This window comes from Cebus imitator, unplaced genomic scaffold (genome assembly GCF_001604975.1).
Source record: "Cebus imitator isolate Cc_AM_T3 unplaced genomic scaffold, Cebus_imitator-1.0 Scaffold168, whole genome shotgun sequence".
In the NCBI taxonomy this organism is placed as follows: Eukaryota; Metazoa; Chordata; class Mammalia; order Primates; family Cebidae; genus Cebus; species Cebus imitator.
The window spans coordinates 1,255,733-1,265,440 of record NW_016107483.1 but is presented as its reverse complement, the minus strand read 5'-3'; positions in this window follow the sequence as shown (position 1 = coordinate 1,265,440).

Genomic DNA, 9,708 nt, shown 5'->3' with positions numbered 1-9,708 from the left:
GATCTCGGCTTACGGCAACCTGTGCCTCCCAGATTCAAGCGATTCTCCCAACTCAGCCCCCCAAGTAGCTGGGATTACAGGCACCTGCCATCATGCCCAGCTATTTTTTGTATTTTTGTAGAAGAGGGGGTTTCATCACGCTGGCCATGCTGATCTTGAACTCCTGACCTCAGGTGATTCCCCTCAACCTTGGCCTCCCAAAGTGCTGGGATTTCAGGTGTGAGCCACCACACTCAGCCCAATTATTTCTTAATGTCCAAGAAATTTTATGCATATGTATACAAAATAGTACTTACAGTTACTCATTTTGATTTGAATTTTTTTTAATTATAATTTAATTCTTTTTAACCATTCAAAGAGATATCTAATAAATGTACATATAAATTGAGTGTTTTTGTTCAAATTTAAAGAATGCCATTCTCCCTTTTGCTTTGATCAGTGCTCAACTGACATAAAGTTGACAGATTAATTTTCCCTAAACATTTAACATCACTTATGAACCTCATTAATTCAAATTCTTTAGACATTTTAAATTTCAATTACACATTTTAACACCTAAATCCCTCAAGCATTTCAAACACCTAACAAGAATGATTTGCAAATCTAATCTAAGTCCCTTTTTATAATAATGGAACTTTCCAAGTGTTCTCCTTTTCCAGCAAAAGCCTTCGGTTGCTTTTCATTGCCTGAAAAGAATTGAGATTCAGCATCCCTAACTCACCTCAAAGAATCTGCTTAATATCCCGTTGGCTTCTGAACCCTCTTTATGCTTTACTTTCTTATTTGTCAGACTCATTATTATTTCAGGTCAAGTGATTGATACTTCGTTGTTTCTCAATATATTTCTGTCCCTGAGCTCTTCATGAAGGAATGTCCACAGAATCAGCTCCTTCAGTGTCCAATTAGCCATTATGTCTTGTACATCACATTCTTTACCCCATTCATTCAGCCAATTATTTCTGGAAATTTTCAACTTCATTAACTTTATAATCACCACTCTAATTAGTCTCTGACTACTGTACAATGCCAGGAGTGGGAGAAACACAGACGACTTAAGGCAAGCTCACGTTCCTGTAGCGCTGCCAACCCAAGACGTATTTTCACCTCCCGCATAGCAGTATCTTCTCTTCTTCCCTGGATCTTGTAGAAACCTAAAGGGGAAAATCAAACTAAACTCACATGAGTGTTTTAACCCCATCTTTGGTATCAGCCTCCTTATTCCTTATTAGAAACTATCAATAGCTCTGTGACTTCTATTTCTATTATTGGGGATAAACTGTGTTACTGGCATAATTTTTATTTAATTTAGATAATAAGCCCAAGATTTGTAATCTGAGAAATATTGTTATGATACAATAAAGGCATAGATAACATTTTGAAAGTTATAAAATGAAGTATGCAGCAAAACAGCAAAAACTACTTTAGTTCTGTTACTGGCACTTCCCCTAAAATATGTTAAGGCCTCTGTCTTTTTTATTTAACATTTTTAGTTCCAATGATTGTTAAAATTTTTGATTTAATATCCAGATCCATTGTAATGCTTGCTTGCTTTACAGTTACCAGAAAGGCAGCAAGACAGAGTGGAAAGAATTTGGGCTACAAAATTAGAAAGACCTAAATTCAAAATGAAGATATTTTTTATAACTTTTTGGACCTTCAGTTTTCTCATCTTAATCAAGGTGATAAAATCTGGCTTGAAAGGGGAAAACATCTATAAAGCTACCCAGTACACTTACAGGACATGGTGGGTGTTCCAGAAATGTCGATTTTCATGGCATTGCCTTTCAGCTTAGATTCACTTGTGGTTTCAGTTATCTAGAAAATACTGCATATTGAAATCCATAAAACACAATTAATTATATTATTGTGCACACTTTTTGGGCATAGTTGCAAATATTTGTACAATATAGCTAATATCACAATTCTCAAATAAAAAACATCTGTCGGGACTACGTTTGTCAAAGTTTCCTGTGAACAATTAATTAAATTCCAGAAAGGAGAAGGAAACTAACACACTGAAAAAAAAAAGAAAAAAATTATATGGATATAAGTATGATTGATTATAGAAGGATGTTTTACAGTGTTTATTTTTTAATACAGATTTTTTTTTAATTCTAAGGGACAACTGGCTAAAAATATGAAGGGATTTGGTATTGATGCACTTTAAGTTCTAATCCAGTCTGAAGAGTGAGTGACATATACACAAACATTACTGGTACTTTTTATCTGTAAGTCATTTATTTGGAAACTCAAACCTATCCAGTATAATAATCAAAATAAGTAAATTTCTGAATAGCCAAAATTGTTCGTATCAACCCCATGCATTAATTCTAGTACATATATGAGTCTGTTCACATTGTTTATCATTCCCAAAAAAGATTCCACCTACAGTTACATGCTTAATTTATAATGCTAAATTTAAGCAATACATTAACTCATTTTTAAAAAAAAGTCAAGGAATCCTAATACATCCTTAGATTCCCCAATTTTGTAGATTATTATTTGAGAAACTACAGTCCATTGACTTATCTATTTGACACTTCATTTCAACATACCAAATTAAGGACTGCGAGAAGTAGGCACAATGTCAACAGCAGCAAGTGACTGGCCACAATGCCTGACGATGAAGACAAAGCATTTAAGTCAGTGGCCAGGGACTCTTCAATGCTGATACGAATTACCTTATCCATGCCAATGGCTCTTGACAGCATCTTTGCTTTGCAATCCATGACAATAACTTTGTTTCATGAGATTCTTCCTGTGTCATCTCAAAAAGCTATGCTCTGCATTCTTCACTAAGAAGACAAGGCAAATATTCATCTAAAAAGATTACAAGTTATGTCATTAATTTCATTATAATGCTACATAAGCAAAAATGCATATGCTTCCTTGAGATCAGCCACATTGTGTGACAGTCCTTACTTGGCCAATTTTATCCAAATCATCTTCTTCAGTTTAGCTAAATTTTTCCAGCTGTTTGCTCAATTTTTTTCCTTTCTGCTTCAGATAGCTTTTATTTATTTTTATATTTTTGTTTTTTATTTCCATAAGTTTTGGGGGAACCGGTGGTATTTGGTTCCATAAGTAAGTTCTTTAGTGGTGATTTGTGAGATTTGGGTGCACCTGTCACCAGAGCAGTATGCATTGAACCCAGTTTGTAGTCTTAATCCCTCATCCTCTTCCCACCCTTTCCCCCTGATTCCCCAAAGTCTGTTGTGTCATTCTTATGCTTTTGAATCCTCATAGCTTAGCTCCCACTTATGAGTAAGAACATATGATGACAGAGTCTCACTTTGTCACCCAGGCTGGAGTGCAGTGGCATAATCACTGCTCACTGAAACCTCTGCCTACAGAATTCAAGCCATTCTAATGCATCAGCCTCCTGAGTAGCTGGTGTTATAGGCACGCACCACCATGCCCAGCTAATTTTTGTATTTTCTTGTAGAGACAGGGTTTCACCATCTTAGCCAGGCTGGTCTCAAACTCCTGGCCTCTCAAGTGATCTGTCCATGTCAGCCTCCCAGAGAGCTGAGATTACAGATGTTAGCTATAGTGGCTGGCCTCATTTTCAAAATAAAAGTAAAGAGCAAGGACTCAAGAACTCTGGAGCCAGAATATCTGGAGGTGAATCTCATCTCTGCATTTGCTGTTGGTCTGTCTTAACCAAGATAACTTAAGTCTCCTTATATGTCAGTTTCCTTCACTGTAAAATGGGGATAAAATGATACCAATCACATGAGGATTAAAAGAGTTAATATGCTGAGAAAACCGCTGCGAAAAGCCACTAGCAAATAAGAATGGCTACACAAATGTTGGTCATTTTAAATACTCAAAGAGTTTCTGAGAGGATACCATCGTGTATACAGCACTATTAGCATGATGCCTGGCTCATGATTAAGGCTGAGTGAATGGTATTATTACTACTATCACTACAGTAAAGGCAAAATAGCACATCGGGTATCAGTCCTAAAGGGTTCAAGGGGGTTAACTAGTTCGCAAAATTTAAAAACTGAGAGTATCTACTCAGAGACAGTGGTAGTGGAAAGGGCACAAACCTGAAGTCACAGTTGTAGTTTTGCCTTTTTCTAGGTGGATAACACTGACCAAGCTCTTTGATTTCTCTATTAATAGCATAAAGTGAATCCCCTATCTCATGGATTCTTGTGAAAATTAGATGAAATAATATGTGTGTAAATATATATATATATAATATATATATATATATATATATATATATACACTTTATACACATTAAATACACAATACACACTAAATATACGCCTTAAAAATGGACAAAGGACTCAAATAGACATTTCTCCAAAGATACAAAAATGGCCAACAGATATGAAAAGATGCTCATATGACTGCATTATATGTACATATATACACATATATTATTTGTGTGTATTATATACACACAAATAGCATTGATGGGATACTTACTCTCTGTTGGATATTATATTATCTGAATATATTATACTATATTATCTTTTCTTCTAAGAATTTAACTGTTAGGAACAATTTCTTCATGATACAAAATACATCATTGGATTTTACCAGATTAATAACAAGTTCAAGTTATAGGAGCAAAGAAATGGAGTTTTAGGGATTTCTGTACCTCATAGTTTTCAACCAGCATCTTTACATTTCTCATTTTCCAGATTAAATGAGTGAATATATCATACTTGTATATAGAAAAACTTTTTCTTAGGTGAGCATTTAACATTTCCAGAAACTCTTTAAAGTGAAGTTAAGACTTTGGTGAATTTTTGACATCTTTCTAATGTTCATAGCATTTGATACAGGAAAGATAAGAGTTAATAGCTCTGGAACCAAAAATAGACAAGCAGGGAGAGAGAAACACTGGTAGGTGGTGTGTGAGTAAGTGATTTATAGTAGTAATGAATTGAAGCCCTTCCAAAAGATCTATTTATAAGAAGAGTGCTTTAAAATATCATCTTTATTGTTAAATTAGAAATACTTTTTAAAATAAAATCAGAAAGAGAAACGGTTGTGAATCATTGATATCCCTCACTTTGGGACAGTGACATTGCTAGGAACGACAGATGGACTTCTTGTCTCTGAATGCTGCTGTCTCCCAGTGCTGCTTAACAGGGACCCCTCTGACTATTTACCAGTCAATCAATCTCACCTCAGGGACGTTAAATAAAAACAGCTTTACCTGCTCAATGCATACACCAGTAGTCACAGCAGCTGCTTGGGCATCCTTCTGAAGAGTGGGAAGGAGCCTAGAACCTAACAAGCTTCAGAGAAGGGACATATGGTCCATCTACTATTTTGTCTGAGCGTCTACTGTGTGCCGGGCACTGTACTAGACAATTATAATCACATCATTATATTATGTTGCCCAAGACAGAACATTTTGCATATCTTTATTCAAATTAATCAGCTGAAAGAACACTAAGTGACTGAAACTTAAAAGTAGGTCTATCTATCAGACCTTGGCAGTGATTTCCTGACTATCACACCAAAAGCTCAGACTATATGAGCAAAAGTAAATAAATGAGACAACATCAAACTAAAAAGCTTCTGCACAGCAAAGGAAACAATCAGCAAAGTGAGAAGGCAACATATAGATTGGGAAAAAGTTTATGCAAATTATATATCTCAAAAGGGATTAATACCCAAAATTTATAAATAATGCATATAACAACTCAATAGCAAGAAAATATGTAACCCAATTAAAAATGGACAAAGGACTTGAATAGACATTTCTCCAAAGATCTGAAGATGGCCAACAGGTATGTGAAAAGATGCTCAACGTCACTACTCATCAGGAAAGTGAAAATCAAAGCCAAAGCCACTAGGAGATAGTACCTTATACCCATTAGGATAGCTCTTATCAAAAAGATAAGATATATGTTGGCGAGTGTGGGGAAAAGGGAACCCTTGTATGCTGTTGGTAGGAATGTAGATTAGTGCAGCCCTTACAGAAAATAGTATGAATGTTCCTCAGAAATATTAAAAATAGAATTATCATATGACCCAGAAATCCCTCTTCTGGATATATATTCAAAGGAAATAAAATTATCACTATTAACGATATTGCACGCCTGTGTTCATCGCAACATTATTCATAATAGCCGAAATATGGGAGCAAAATTGGTGCCTGTCAATGAGCAAATGGTTATATATCTATATATAGTTTCTGTATAAATAAATACATATATATATGCTTGTGTGTGTGTGTGTGTATATATATGTATGTATACAGGAACTAGGGATGTGATAGGAAATTGGGCTGTCCCAAAGTGGGGAGAAATATATATATACATGTAATATATATGTGTGTAACATATATGTATTTATATGTATTTCCTCCAAAGTGGGAGAAAAAATATATATACATGTAATATATATGCATGTTATATACATATACATGGATATACATGTTATATACATATACATACATATATATTACATGTATATATATATTTTTTCCCCCACTTTGGGACAGCCTAATTTTCTATCACTTTTCCTATTGTATCCCCCCATCCATGGGATGGATATAATACATATATGTTACCTAACATAGATTACATGTATGTTACGTGGCATGTATGTATGCATAACATATATGTATTACATATGTAATACATAATATATGTGTTATAATGCATATTTAATACACATTACATGTTACAATACATATGTAGTACATACACAGTGCATATATTATATATGTTATATAACATGTATTACATATATGTATTTATTACATATATGTGTGTTATATACATATATATTACATATATATTTTACCCTCACTTTGGAACAGTCTAAATTCCTATCACCTTCCTCTTTCCTGCCTCTCCTTGAAAGCGCACATTGGGCTTTGCCAGAAGCAACAATTTTGTTTTATCCACTCTTCATGTTCTCTCACACTCCTGCATATGTAATTTCTTCACTTTCATTCTATCTTCCCACAGTGTCCTGAAATTCTTACTGGTACCTTCTATAGGAAATTTTTCTTATCTGTCTTCACCAACTTTGGGATGAATATAATTTTATGAAACCTGTTTATTATACTTATCTCGCTATGTTATAATTGGATTATATACATGTCTCTACAACACTGTAAGCCTGGCACAGATTAAGTGATCAATAATTAGTTGAATGAATGAGCAGATGAACAGATCAAAAAATGGATGGTGAGTGGATTGTTACATAAATTAATAGGTAGATAAAAAATACGTACATGTACAACTAAATGGATAGTTGGATAGGCGTAGGTAAGAGAGTGGAAATCCCCTTACAGAATTACAAAGGAACAAGATGGGCTAAAAATAAATAAGAGCCCAAATTACAATACAGTGTGATAAGAACTCCGAGAGAGATTACTACATATCTGCATCAGGTGAGTCGTTTGTGTGATCTTAGCGTTGTGAGATGATAGAGCCTGGAATTCATCTTAGGTCTTCTAGTCCTAGCCTTTATTTTACAGATACAGAAAATAAGGCCTAGAATTATGAAATCTCTTGAGGACTTGGGTAGGTAATTTAGCCTTTAAAAGCTGTTTTAGCTCATGCTGATGTTTTTCTAAGCACAGAGAGAATGGGTAGGAAGAAATTGACATATGTCATAAAACTAAATCATAATTCATGCCTCAACATATTAACTATTAATAAGATAAAGGTAGAATGTTACTGTAATATGATTCCATTCTTCTCTAACATTGTAGTTTTATTGGAAAAAAAATAATTTTATGTGGAAGATGAATTTATTTTTTCATTCAGAATTATAAAATCAGTTACTACCATATATACTAGGCTATTAGATATAACCAGATACAGTAGCTGACCAACATTTTTTTTTCTTGAGGAATATTTCCTTTTTATAATGCTTTTGATTTACGTAAATATAATATTTTATTTATTTGTCTTAGCTATTTCTTGCTAAAATTATTCCTATAAGAAATGTTGCTTATTTATAAGCAACTCAGAGAAATTCAAATTATATTTTAAAAATAAATGTTTGGATATTGAAAGTGTTATACAAGTTATTTCTCAGGCAAATTATTTACTTCTGAGTATGTTTTTCCTACCTAAAATACAATCAGTCTCTTTACAAGGAAAGTGTTTCCTTTTTTGTTCTGAAATTTTAACAAGATTCTTCTGTGAGGAACAAAACACCGAATATATTAACATGCTCCAGGAAGTAAGCACTGACATTAAATTTTCTGTGACTGAACTAATTTTTATTTTCTATGGCCCTCTTTCAGCCTTATGAATTTTTCATTTTCAAAATTAATTTAAACAACTTAAATAAATATTGTCCTTTGACAATGCTAGCCAAGCCAAATAATGTATTAAGGACACCAAAACAACTGATTTTCTCAGTCTCAGACAGAAGGGGGACAGTCCTCAGTATTTTTATGTCATCAACCTTGTTTATACACTGTGGTATATTTTAGGTTCACTTTTCTTTAGCAAAATTCTTTAGCAAAATAAATACTAGCAAAATTCTTTCATTAAAACAGCTTTATAGAAATTCCCAAACTTACCAATTTCTGCTGAATACCTTTTAATTTATGTAGGATTTACTCTCATATGTTTATAAACATTTAAGCTCCATAGGAAAGCTAAATCCTTTTATAATTTCTACAATTTACATAGTAATTTTAAATAACCTAATAGAATGATTGCATTAAGACAGTACATAATAGCTAGGCACAATGACCTACACCTGTCATCCCAGCACTTTGGGAGGCTGAGGCAAGCAGATCATTTGGGGTGAGGAGTTTGAGACCAGCCTGCCCAAAATGTAAAACCCCATCTATACTAAAAATAAGAAAAAATTTAGCCAGGTGTGATGGCTTGTGTCTGTAATCCCAGCTACTCGGGCTGAGGCAGAAAAATCATTTGAACCAGAGATGGAGGTTGCAGTGAGCTGAGATTGCACCACTGCACTCCAGCCTGGGTAACAGAGTGAGATTCTGTCTCAAAACAAACAAGCAAAAACTGCAGTATATCATTTTATGTGGGGGGATGCATCAATAAGTCAAAGAAATAAAAACTACTGTCTACATAGGCTCTACACATGTGTGCAGAAAGGCAGATATAAATCAAAATAATTAGGATCATTTTATAGCATTTTCAATGATGATAAGTAGTATTAATATAAAGAAAAGGAAGTAAGGAGGCAAGAGAGTAGTGTAATGTTACAATTGTAAGCAACATAGTCAGATAAAGTCTCCCGGATGGGATGCCATTTAAACAAAAACCTGAAGAAGGTAATAGAAAGATATATTGGAATATATTGAAAAGAATTTTTAAGGCAGAAGAATCAAAAAGTTCACTCCATCTCTGTTCATTCAGAGAATAGCAAGGAGCTGAGTAGATGAAGAAAAGAGTTGTTAGAAATTAATTCAGACAAGTTTAGGGGAATCAGGCATTGTATAAACCTTTAATTTCAATAAGATCAGAAGTCATCAGAGGGTCTACAGCAATGGAGGGAAATAAGCTGACTTACATTTCGGTAGGGTGACTCTGAATGCTCCATCACTGAGAGTAATAATGATGGAAGCAGGGGAAAAAAATGAGCAGAATATAACATAAGCCTGGGTGCAAGAGATAATGGAGAGTGGACCTGAGAAATTCTAGAAGTGGCAGCGATAATTTGTTTATAGATTCAATGCTATTCCCATCAAGCTACCATTTATTTTCTTCACAAAATTGGAAAAAAAAA